The 12,176-nt window shown below is 41.1% G+C and overlaps 1 protein-coding gene across 2 annotated transcripts in view; it reads left to right on the top strand.

The window, feature by feature from the left end:
• satb2 (SATB homeobox 2) overlaps positions 1-12,176 on the top strand; it is a 59,926-nt gene that overhangs the window by 6,516 nt on the left and 41,234 nt on the right. Inside the window, exon 2 of one of the 2 annotated variants that reach the window (XM_063499704.1) lies at positions 1,445-1,568. The gene's annotated coding sequence lies outside the window, so the exon portion shown is untranslated. Of the gene's footprint in view, positions 1-1,444; positions 1,569-12,176 lie in introns of those variants that run through there. The other variant, XM_063499705.2, reaches the window with a different exon arrangement.

Raw genomic sequence — 12,176 nt, 5'->3', positions numbered from 1 at the left:
GCACGCAGGCCGGATACGACGCAGAGAGCAGAAACAGGAGTGCCTTTAAAATAGTTCAAAAACATCATTAATATAAACATCAGAAATACAATCTTGAAGGTTTTCACGCAGAACTTCAGCACAGCTAAAACAAAGAAAAACAAATCTCATTCTCACCTACATTTGTTCCACATTTTTTCTGTCTTGCGTGACTTCGTGACAACGATATTTTCAAAACAAAGGTAAAAAAAAGAAGAAAAAAAAGCCTTTAGGCCATTTGACCCTAGCTGGCTCCCTTATCTATTAGACAGGGCGCAGTGGCATCTGTCTGTCAAGTCACAGGTTTATCATTAACAGGGATCCCACAGCACTGCCCACTGCTGTTCTATTGAGCCATCTAATAAGAACAGAGAGAGAGGGAGAGAGCTCATCCTTGCCTTATTATTAGGCTACTTATTAACATGTATCAGCACATGGACTTCAGCTCGGATGATACTGACATGCCTGAGGGTATTAGAGGAAAGCTGCGGCGCTGATAGCAGCGCGATAAGTTACTGCTGCGTGAGGCACAATCATTCTAATCGAAGAAAAGGTGACAGCAGAGCGCACGCGTCAAGGTCGCTCTGATAGGTGGGCGCATGTTATGGCACAGAGATCTGAGGGAGATATGAGTCAGGAAAACTCAGCTGCTCCTCTTTGCGAGGAGAGATCATAAAGTCCGAACAACCCCACCCCCTTCCCTTCATCTGAATCTCCAAAGACTTCAAATATGAAGGAAGAAGAAGAAGAGCTCTGCTGGACACTTGTGTTTCATTTGTATGTTCTGTGAGAGAGATCCGGCCCACAAAACGCGTTCATGGGTTAGATTAGCCGCTTTTGACGCCCCCTCTCCACCCTCCCTCGCTTCCCTCCGCTTTTGTCTCTCCTCCCTTCTCTCCTCCCTCTTACAAGTCAGCGCGCCCGTTGGCACAGGAAAGATTGAAAGTGACATACACTGATTAGAAACCGGTCCGCTGCGCTGTTAAACCCCGCTGTGACACTGCAACTCGAACTTCGCTGGTTTTTTTCTTTTCTTGCTTTTCGGTCAGATTGCTTTTCTTTGCCCGGATTGTAGAGCGTTTTTGTCGCGGTGCGTCGCGCTGTTTGTGAGCCTTTTCTCTCTCTCTCTTCCGAGGATGAAGCCATGAGTTTAGAGGAGAGCACACTTGTGCCACAGAGAAGCCTTTTGAGCTAAAAGGCGGGCAGACGCTTTAAAGAGGGGACGAAGGTTTACAAAAAGAGCCGAACACATTTACGTGTGTGCGCTGCTGTCCACAAACTCTCCCTTTTCTTTACTTCTCATCTCCGCTCGCTCCGCTGCTTTGCGCGCTATCCATACACACACACACACTCAAAACCTTCAGCCTTCACCACCAATAAATCAACTTTTCTTCTCTGTGGATCTCCTGCGCGGTCTCGACTCCAGACCCAGCAGCACAAGACCCGCGTGATCCAGGAGTCGAATCAAAGCCCAGCCCTGGATTCAATACTCCTGATCAATGGACAGAGCCTCCTCAGCGGGCAGCAGCGCTACAGACACGTCGTAAACAGTGAGTACACACACACACACACACACACACACACACACACACACACACACACACACACACACACACACACACACACACACGGACTGTCAGCAGCAAGTCTGTACTGAAGACTGTAAGATCACGTAGAGATTTCTCAGCAAAGTCCAAACAAATGCTACACAATCCAACCAGCCGACAGGAAACTCCAGGGACTTTGATTTTATGCTTCCTTGGGAAAAGTGAGTGATTCATAACATCATCATCAACAACAACAACAACAACAACAACAACAACAACAACAACAACAATAATAATAATAATAATAGCTATGATTATTAGTAAAAGTTGTACTTGTAATCATTCCATTTAAGGACTAATAATGTACTAATTATTGCATACTCAAGGCTATTGGCATTACGTTATCTTTAATAGTATTTATAGTAATAATTAAGTATAAGTAAGTATAATAAGTAAATAAAATTAGAGAGTGAAAATCATATTTCTGCCACAAAAAGTGTCGAAAATTACAGCTCACGTCTTCCTATAAATTCCTTAATGTAGAAAAACGCTCTGCTTTCTAATTACATACGGGTTATTTCTCCTAATTAGTCTTCGTGTTTGACGGGAGGTCACTTTCATAAGAAGTGTTTGAAATATTATCCATAGAGAAATATTACATATGTCTATAAAATTACGTACTATTATTTTATATTTTCATTTTTGAACGAGCTATTCTTCAAATATTGCGCTTTAGATATTTTTTTTAAATGTTTGCCTTTATTTTACATCTTCCCTTTATTAATTAAATAATTTATTGGCGATTTGATAAAAACACAAACAACGTGAAAATAACGCAATGTTTAATTTTATTTTTATCGTACAGGATCAGGATAACTCACCCCTTGTGTGTGTGTGTGTGTGTGTGTGTGTGTGTGTGTGTGTGTGTGTGTGTGTGTTTAAGTGTGCTCATGTTTAAAATACACAGACAAAAAAGGAAGTAATATTTTCAGTAAACTACAGAGAAGAAAAAAAGAATGCGTCACAGGATTTCTACACTTTGTAACTTTTTAACCTCTAAAAAATATAATTCATGACGAATTAGTTTGAGAGGTGTTACAAATTAACACGTGCTGAGCTTAAATAACCCCTTACCACCACCACCACCCCTTGTTAGTTTTACACTGCTTAGTTTGCAGAGAGACACATATTCACCAGAAAACGGGACGAGTGATGAATAAAACATAGCGAGGGGAGCAGAGAGGTGTACGACAGCGTCCAAGTGTTTCCTGCTGCTACAGGGGCCTTCTAACTTCTGCGACACATCGCACACTCAGAATCTAAAAGTTACCTGCTGCTTTAGAGGTCTGTAAAATATTGGGGGGATTCAGATTCAAGTATTCAGATATAGGAAGAGGTTTGGGAGTAAAAGGCCTCCATGTCTGTTGCGCGTAATCAGAAGAAACCAGAGCCAAATGCGTTTGGCTCCAAATGAGAAACAGTCCCTCTGCAGACCGTCATGTCAGGAGCAATAGTTTGTCCTGCTAAACACAAACGCTTTTTTAAAAGCTTTTTTTCCCCCAAGAGAAACCCACACTTCTTCTGTTTCCACGTCACAGTTAACAGTGTTGTGTATGTGTTTTTAATAAATCAAAGTTCATATCTAAAAGAAAGGCAGTGCTCTGTCCCCCTTTCCCCTCGCTTGATTTTAAAGTGATTCCTTTTATTTCGGCTCTGTGCGTAAAAGCCGAGGTTCCTCATGCTGGAGTCTGTCCGTCCTCTCTGACCTTTAAGAAGCTGCAGGCTGACTCAGTTCTTTCTTCGTCTCCAAACCACCAAGAATCCAAAGCTACGCTCGTGTTTAGAGTGTTTTTCTCATGGAGTTTGACTCGCGTGAAGTGCCAGCTTCCCTTCGCACACACGTCAGGTTTTCTTTTTTAATATATATATATATATATATATATGTATATATATATATATATATATATATATATATATGTATGTACACACACACACACACACACACACACACACACACACATATATCTACGTTTTCTTATTTTGGTAGGAGTTTTGTTGTTTTGGTTGGTCAAGCTAACTAATATCAATATTAATATTAATATTAATATTTAGAATATTTACATTTTATGAGTTGCAGTTTCTAATTATGAAATAACGAAAACTGCCGACAGCAAGGTGCGCGCAAGCTGCACCTCAGTGTCCACCTTTTCTCATTCTCGCAAGACAGCAGAGCTCCTTTAAAATATGTATACGTGAAAGGGGGAGGGGGGGGGGAAATGCAGGATTTTATATATTTATTTATATATTTTAGCCAACCGCGAGGAAAAATGAATTCGTTTCGGCTGCAGTGATGGCCGCTTTCTGGGGCTGCCTGTCTGCTCAGAGTTTGCTCACAGGTTCAAAAAGTTGAAGAGAGAGGAGGAGATAGTTTGGAACTCTAACTCTGTTTGTGTATATTTAAAAAATAAAAATAAAAACCTGATGGTGATGCTTTTTAAAGCTTGGCCTGAACACCTAAACATATCCATCCTTTCATTTATTGAGAAGTCTTTATTTCTTTTAACTTTAATATCTGGATATACTTTGGGCTTTAAGGAGTTATCCAGCTATAAGAAACTGAGGTTTCATCTACCCTTAAATGGTCCACTGGAAATATTTCAGGGACTCTCCTTCTCCATGAACCCGACTATCTGTTCACATATATTATAGGTGTGCTATTGAACCGTAGATTAGATTAGAAAATGTGTGTGGGCGCTGACGATGATGCTATGGGCGTCACTGCTGCTCTGTGCGCTCACATATACACTGTTATATCTCCCATTCAGCCTGTTCCATAATGGTCTCACTGACCTGGTGATCATAAATGAAGCTCTTAAAGCCTGAGGAACCCCCCCACCCCCCAAAGTAATAACTACAGTTATTCTCATTCTGGTGAGGCCTGCGTGAGCTGTGGTGAATGGTTTGGCATCAGAGTGTGTGTGGATGTCACAGTAAAATTTTACCATTTCCCTCCAGCTACTTCTCTCCTCTGCGGGCAAAGTAACAGTAACTTTTTTTTATGATGTAGTGCAGTTTGAATCTACACCTCCTCACTGTTACAAGAACCTAGATGTGTCCAGCATCGTCGTTTTGGATGAGCACGCGCATGTGTTTGCGTCTCGTGCACCACATTCGTCCCCGCTGTGAGTGGCTGTGCTCTGAGTCAGTGTGTGGTCCTTGGAAGTGTTAAAGCAGAGTCTGTGTAGCACGCTGGCTGTGGTTTGTGTGGCTCCGCGTCTGTCTTTACGCGGAAGAGCGTGCGCATCCTCCCAACTGGAAGGGCGAGGCAGTAAATGCTCGCTCTTCATCCTCGCGTTATCGAATGAGATGTTTACGAGAGAGCCAAAAATGTTTGCCAGAAGGGCCCTCGTCTCGCCCCCTCACCCTGCTTGCTTTCCTCGCTCCGTCTGCGCGGATATGTGAGTTTGCGTGTGTTTGAGTGCGTGGAACCACCTCAGAGCTTCAAAATAGTTGCGTTTCTCTTAAAGGTCCGTCCCGCCCGCCTCCCCCCTCACACCAATGCTCTCCACATCACAGTAACACATCTGATGGCCATAAACAGCAAATTCCGCACTAATGTAACCTTCCCGAACAGCAATTATTCCTCATAATCAGCCACATAAAAATGTTCATGTAGTCCCTCATGTTGCTTTCAGACTTTCAAAAACACATTTAGAAAGTGACAATTTTTTAACTTCCCCCTCAGTGTATTTTTTATTCCTTTGCATTGTCTCACGTATTAATTATTCGTGTCAGTAAAAGTGATGCAAAATTAACAGATTGACTTCCTAATGCCAGTGCCGTCATTTAGGGATGCACTGATACATCAGTGAAGACAACACTAGCAATGTTTACTGATAAATAAGATAATATTTACTGATATCTGTAGTCGATATTTAGCTGTTGTGTTACATCAACTTTTATTTTGGCTAAATAATCCAAAACTCTTTAATAAAGAGCTGAAAGTCTACAAAAAAATTCTGTTACTTTTTCAACATGAACATTTTTTTTGTCTCCAGGGAGCAAAGTAGAAAATAACAAACCACAAAAAATAAGTAATAGGTAAATAAAAAGACTCTACGGGTATTTATAATCCGTGCTTCACAATAGGTCTAGCTCTAATTTAATTATTTCTGCAGACATCCAGGAACCAGACTGATTAATAAATAAATATCTGGCCACATGGATCTGAATACATTTCTGCAGCACTGTCTGTCAGTAGTTTCAGCTGGGATACTGGTCCCACTGATTGATATTGACATCGACATTTTCCACCATCACTGGCTGATATTTATCTGCTGTGTTGCATAAATTTTGAGCTCACTAAATTATTTTTAAAGCTGTGTAACACAGAGCCGGAAGACTTTAATACAGTTTGGTTACTTTTTAAATGAAAGATTTTTCAATTTCCTTCGAACAAAGAGGGGGAAGAAATGACGTGAAAGATGTGTTCTATTTAGCGTCAGTGCCGGGTTACAATCCCAGATTCACTGCATCCCTATAGTTTCATTAATTCCACAGACATCCAGAATTTAAGCTGAGAACTTGAGCTAAAATGATCTGTTCATTGATCAACAATAAATAAATAAATACTTTGAATAAATTGGCAACAATTGTAGTCATTGATTTGTTTCATTTTTTTTTTAAAGGCGTGAACTAATTCAGCTCAGTTTTATTTTTTATAGCAACAATCCACAACAACAGTTGCCTCAAAGTGTGACTAAGGACTCGAGAGTATCAGAAAGATAAATAACCCTATATTTTGGAAAAAGGGAAAACTTTTTCTCTAACAATTTAAAACATAAAAGACATTCTGAGGGCCTCGGATTAGGGTTAGGGTAAGGTCGTCATAGATTAGTTGTCACATTGGCTGCAACCTCGGCCGGTGAACCTCTGTGTTGGAACAATGTTACGTTACCCAAATCAGAATCTCAGAAGTTCTTTAAGGAAACACAACTTTGACTACAATATGTCACTTCAAGGCACTTTCTATTGTAAGGTAAAGACCCTACAACATTAGAAAGAAAACCAGACTCAGGGAGGGGCGGCCATCTGCCGAGACAGGCTGGGGGCGAGGGAGACAGGACAAAAGTAACACCATGAAGTTAAACAGTTCAGATGTTTAAAATCCGAGTCGGTGGATCCACAGGATCAGATCCACATCAATTCACTCAAGCTGGCTTTTTGGGGGGAGTGGCTCGCTTCTCTCTGTGGGTAATGTTCAGGCAGTCTTTGCGTCGCATGCCGTGTTCATGCCTCCCTGCGTATACATGTATGTGTACATTCTGAACATCTTTGACGACAGGGCTTTTAATTTTGCCCCCTCCTCCTCCTCCTCCTCCTGCCTGCTTGCCTGCCTTCTTTTATCTGTGCTGCAGAGCCAAGCATTAACCAATAGCTTGATAGCCCTGCTATAAAACTGGATGTCAAACGGGAAGAACAGTCGTATCTGTGGATATTTCCCTATAGGTGACGCCTCTCTCTTTCTCCCCTGTTATCATTGCTAATAATGCCCTCATAGGTCACTTTTTCTCTTCCTCCCTCTTGCTCTCTCTCTCTCTCTGGCTGGTTTTGCATGTTGAAGGCAGAAACCTTCATTAGCAGACACATATCATAACGGTAAAGAGAGATATCGGACAGGCAGTTACAGGAGAGACTCGCAAGTCTGTGTAAGTCTGGCTTCTCTTCTATAAGCGTCTCTACGACCGCAGTCTTAGAGGTCAGGAGGATTTCCTGCTAATGCTTTCATACGCGTACGGCGGACTGAGCAGCTTATCCTGCTGCTTGGCTCACTCTGTAACTTTTTAACAACTTTTTGCCTTTGTTTAAAATCTCAACGTGTGCGTGTGTGTGTGTATGTGTGAGTGAGTGAGTGAGTGAGTGCTGGGGCTGTGGTGTTTACTGCCCTGTTTCCTGTAACACTTATCACAATGGGATTAACTGTGTGTGTGTGTGTGTGTGTGTGTGTGTGTGTGTGTGTGTGTGTGTGTGTGTGTGTGTGTGTGTGTGTGTGTGTGTGAAGATGGGAGGCAGGAGGAGACATAAAAGCAGGTTCCTTCTTTTGGTCCATCTTCTAAACATTCGTTGCTGTGCCCCTGACATTTTGCGCACGTGTCCACACTTTTAAACAAACCTTACAATCCAGGTGGGACAAAAATAAAAACCCACATGATGCAGCGATCATCTTTAAAAAGTAGAGTTAAACGGTGACCAGAGGCTCCCGGCTTACCCCAGCCACCCTTCGGTGTGTGTTTCACATGGACGGGACTACCAGTCAGTGTTTGTCATCTGTCTTGATTTGCAGAGTTTAGGCTGGCTTTGAATTACACGTTAGCCTCTGTTTGTGTGTGTTTACGTCTTTGAGCTGGACACATTGTTTATAGGTGTGTTTGTTGTCGTGTCCTACTCTTCTATTTCTCTGGGTGTGTCCGCATTTTTGCTCTGCAATCTCGTCCTTGGCCCCCAGTATGTATTTGTTATGTCTAGAACAGAGTAATAATGTGGAATTTGATAGTGGCTTATCATCAAAACACGAGGTTGTCCCACTATCAAAGATTACGCGGGACAAACAGAACTCTTTCTGACACTCTCAGAGCACGCATTAAAGGGTGAGATTAAAAAAAGAGGGAGAAATACTTACGTCTGCTAAAATAAAATCAGCAGTTATAAAAACAAGTCATTTTACAGTTTTCCTAAGCTCTGACAGTTGGCCTGAGAAGCAGTAAATTGGTAAATGTGTCATGACCCTCTCCTTATCAAAAAGACATTACATTTGATCCTTGTCTCCAAAGCAGAAAGATGTAACAGCCCCTCTTATCGCCTCTTTATTAACTGCTTTAACTATCACACACCTTATCACACAATGCACCGCAGATGAATTTAGGATGCGGATGATAACGATCTGACTTTCTGAAGGCTAAATCCATGATTTTAATGACAGTCTAAGCCATTAACATGTGATGCACCGTATGGCATTGTAAAGACACTCACTTAAAGACGTTCTTCAGAATAAAAGGCTATTGCGAAACCAGCCTGTAATAATTGCATAAAATAGATTAGCATTTATCAGTCTGTTGCAGGATGTTTACGTGATACAGTGATACACACACACACACACACACACACACACACACACACACACACATGTCTGGTTTGCTATCCTCGTGGGGACATCCCATTGACATAATGCTTTCCCTAGCCCCTTACCCTAACCCTAACCATTAAAAATGAATGCCTAACCCTAACCCTTACCCTAAACCTAACCATAACCTAATTGTAACCCTGACAGTAAAACCGCATTTTGAGTGTGAAAATTGCTTTCAACCCCGAGGGGACCTGGATTTTGGTCCCCACGGTGCAGAAAGTCCCCACCAGGATAGTAAAAGTCAGATTTTGGTCCCCACCAGGATAGTACGAACCCGTACACACACACACACACACACACACACACACACACACACACACACATGTCTGGTTTGCTATCCTCGTGGGGACATCCCATTGACATAATGCTTTCCCTAGCCCCTTACCCTAACCCTAACCATTAAAAATAAATGCCTAACCCTAACCCTTACCCTAAACCTAACCATAACCTAATTGTAACCCTGACAGTAAAACCGCATTTTGAGTGTGAAAATTGCTTTCAACCCCGAGGGGACCTGGATTTTGGTCCCCACGGTGCAGAAAGTCCCCACCAGGATAGTAAAAGTCAGATTTTGGTCCCCACCAGGATAGTACGAACCCGTACACACACACACACACACGCACACACACACACGCACACACACACACACACACACGCACACAAGTTATTTTCACCACTTGACACAGTTTTAGGGTTTTTACAAGGAAAACAGCTGAAATAAAAACAGAGGGAACAGTGTGTTAATGATGAACATCGCTGTCTGCTCCAGTTTGGTGCTTTGAGTACATTTAGATTGAAATACTATTAAATTAAGCAAGTATGGAGTATTTTCACACGGTGGAGCTTTACCTAGGATACACCCAGCATATCATCTGCAGTCTTTCTGCACGATGCCTCAATCAAAATCTAAATACCTAAATATAATTGCACACTTGCTCTACATATATTATAAAGTAGATTACCCTGCACAAAGCTTTACTGCTGATATGAGCTGCAGCTGTCATAAATTTGCAAGTTAGATTTTTTTTATCCTAAAAGAAATGAATAAACCGAATTATTCAAACTCATAGCAGCAACTATAATATAGGAGCATACAAACATATATATATATTTTGTTTTAAAAGGTGCTTAAAGTGTCACTGTCATTGTGTAACAGTTCTGCATTTAACCCTCAAACTGTTGACAACGAGAATATTGATTTTTTTCTTATCCCGGGTTTTGGCAAGCACGCAACAAAGAAAGTGATCAGTCTAACTGAGACATATCAAAATCTATTCACACTTTTCCAAAAACTCTTCTGCAGAATGCAAAAGGGCAAAAGGGTTAGAGCACCACGATGACTTAGATCTCATAAGATTGAAACTCCTGGTCTTGCTTATCTCAGCAGGACAATGTCAAACCACACGACGCACTTATTACAGAAACATCTGGATCTGGGACCAGAGCATAAGTGTGAGGGCTAAACTGGCATGTATCTGTCATCTGTTTAAAACACTCAGTGCACTATGAAATGATGACAAAAGGAGGGCTTGAAGGGCTGAATTGCTGAAACACTATATCAAGCCTTTCAAAACTGCTTAGCGCTGAGGTGATGGAAGACAACTCCACCAACCCCACCCTAAATCTGTATTCTGGTAGAAGGCAAAACTGAGTATTTGGTGCAAAAAAAAAAAGTTGGATTAAAGAACTGAGTGAAAAGTTTGTTTCTGGTCTTCAACAACATTGACTCAGACCCTAAATGTATCATTTAAATGACTTGTAGTCATTACACTCTGTTAGTAAGACTAATATTTAGTTATTTTTTGGCTAACAGAGTTGTGGAAAAGTTGAACTCTCTCAGAAATACAACTCAGTGTAATGCTATATTCCTAAAAGACATTCTGCTGTCGTCCTAACGGGGGTGTCTTATCTCAGGCACGCCACCAAGTGAGTGAGTAAGGTTAACAAGAAAGAAAAAAAATGCATGGCCCAGTAACATTCCTTATCTGCTGCATCAAATGCCAAATGAAGTATAATTGAGGCAGAATGCATTTAAAGATTAAGAAACTGGTCATAGATTTTGTGTTCTTGCATGTAAATCTTAGGTGAGATGGTAAGATGTCGGCAAGTGCAGGTCTCGATAGAGATCACTAGTAGCAGTGTGGGGAGCTTAAGCAGGATGGGACCTGTTGGTGATGAAATCAGACTGTTTGGAGGATTATTTGTAAATGAGAGGCAGAACAAGTGAAATGAAATAGTTTCATCCTTCGAACCCTCTGACGTCAAAGACAAAAACACCAACAAGCCCTAGCTCCAAAACTTTATAAGTCAGACGCACAATCACACCTCATAAATGAATGAATGAGAAAAAAAAGCCAAAAAATAGAAATGACATATTGTGATAGCCTCTGGGTCACGGTTAGGACCAGCACCCATGATCCTTATAAGGTGTGGGTGTGCACTCCTATGGCTAGAATTTCTACATACTTTTCTACCAAAAGCCAAGCTTAATGTGATAATTAATGTATGAGAGTTGGATTAAAAGGTAACGTTTTCACATTTTCTACTTTCTGAAATGTTGCTTGTCTGTCAGAATATCAACAATCACAGAATCCCAAACCCTAAACTCTGACCCCCACCATTCAAAATACATTTCCACTCAGGATAAAACAAGGGAATGAAAATATTTGCCTATAACCTAACCTATGATCAGTGACACAGATACTGCAGTAACGAAATAAATAGATAAAAGTTAGGCACAGTTGACTTCATTATTTGTTGCACTTTGTGACCAAATAGGAGAGATAAATGTGCTAAATGTGACAAATTACTTGTGCTGTTGGAGGTCTGCAAGGTGGAGTGAACAGTATGAAAATCCCGTCGGATGCACGTGACTTGAATCAAGCCAAACCCCTGCCATTCAGACGGCACTTCCACTCAGGACGTGTAGGTGCAAACCGATCAAACGGGTGAATGGAAAAAATTGCATCATTAATGACTTTGATAAGTACAGTAACACTTATCATCTGCAGCTGCCAGCAGCCACTGAATTGATCTCAGTCTTGTGTTATATTCAGTTGCTTTTCATCGCTGGTAGTGGTTAGATTTATTTGCAAAGCCTCTTGTTTTTCTCAGCAAGCCTCACACTGAAAATTATAGCTACCATTGTACTCGTATTTAAACCCACTGCTTTCCACTCTGTGTAACTCTCTGAACTTGTCTTTCTCTTTCTTTTTTTTGTTGTCCTTTAAGCCACTTTTATTAAACTCTGCCGCTTACATTTTTGGCCTCTGTGCCTCCCACCCACACTTTTTAATCACTCCAAAGCTAATGTTTTTAATTTATTATTCATTTTGAAATTTAGCCCAGGCTCTTAAAACGTCTCAGATTGTCAGTATGTTTACTTTTTTTTCTTCTTCTTGTGGTGGTTGCTTGTTTTCTTTTCAGCT

The sequence above is a fragment of the Pelmatolapia mariae genome, linkage group LG16_19 (genome assembly GCF_036321145.2).
Source record: "Pelmatolapia mariae isolate MD_Pm_ZW linkage group LG16_19, Pm_UMD_F_2, whole genome shotgun sequence".
NCBI lineage: Eukaryota > Metazoa > Chordata > Actinopteri > Cichliformes > Cichlidae > Pelmatolapia > Pelmatolapia mariae.
The sequence above is the reverse complement of the archived record's forward strand: the minus strand, read 5'-3'. Positions and strand labels throughout refer to the sequence as shown.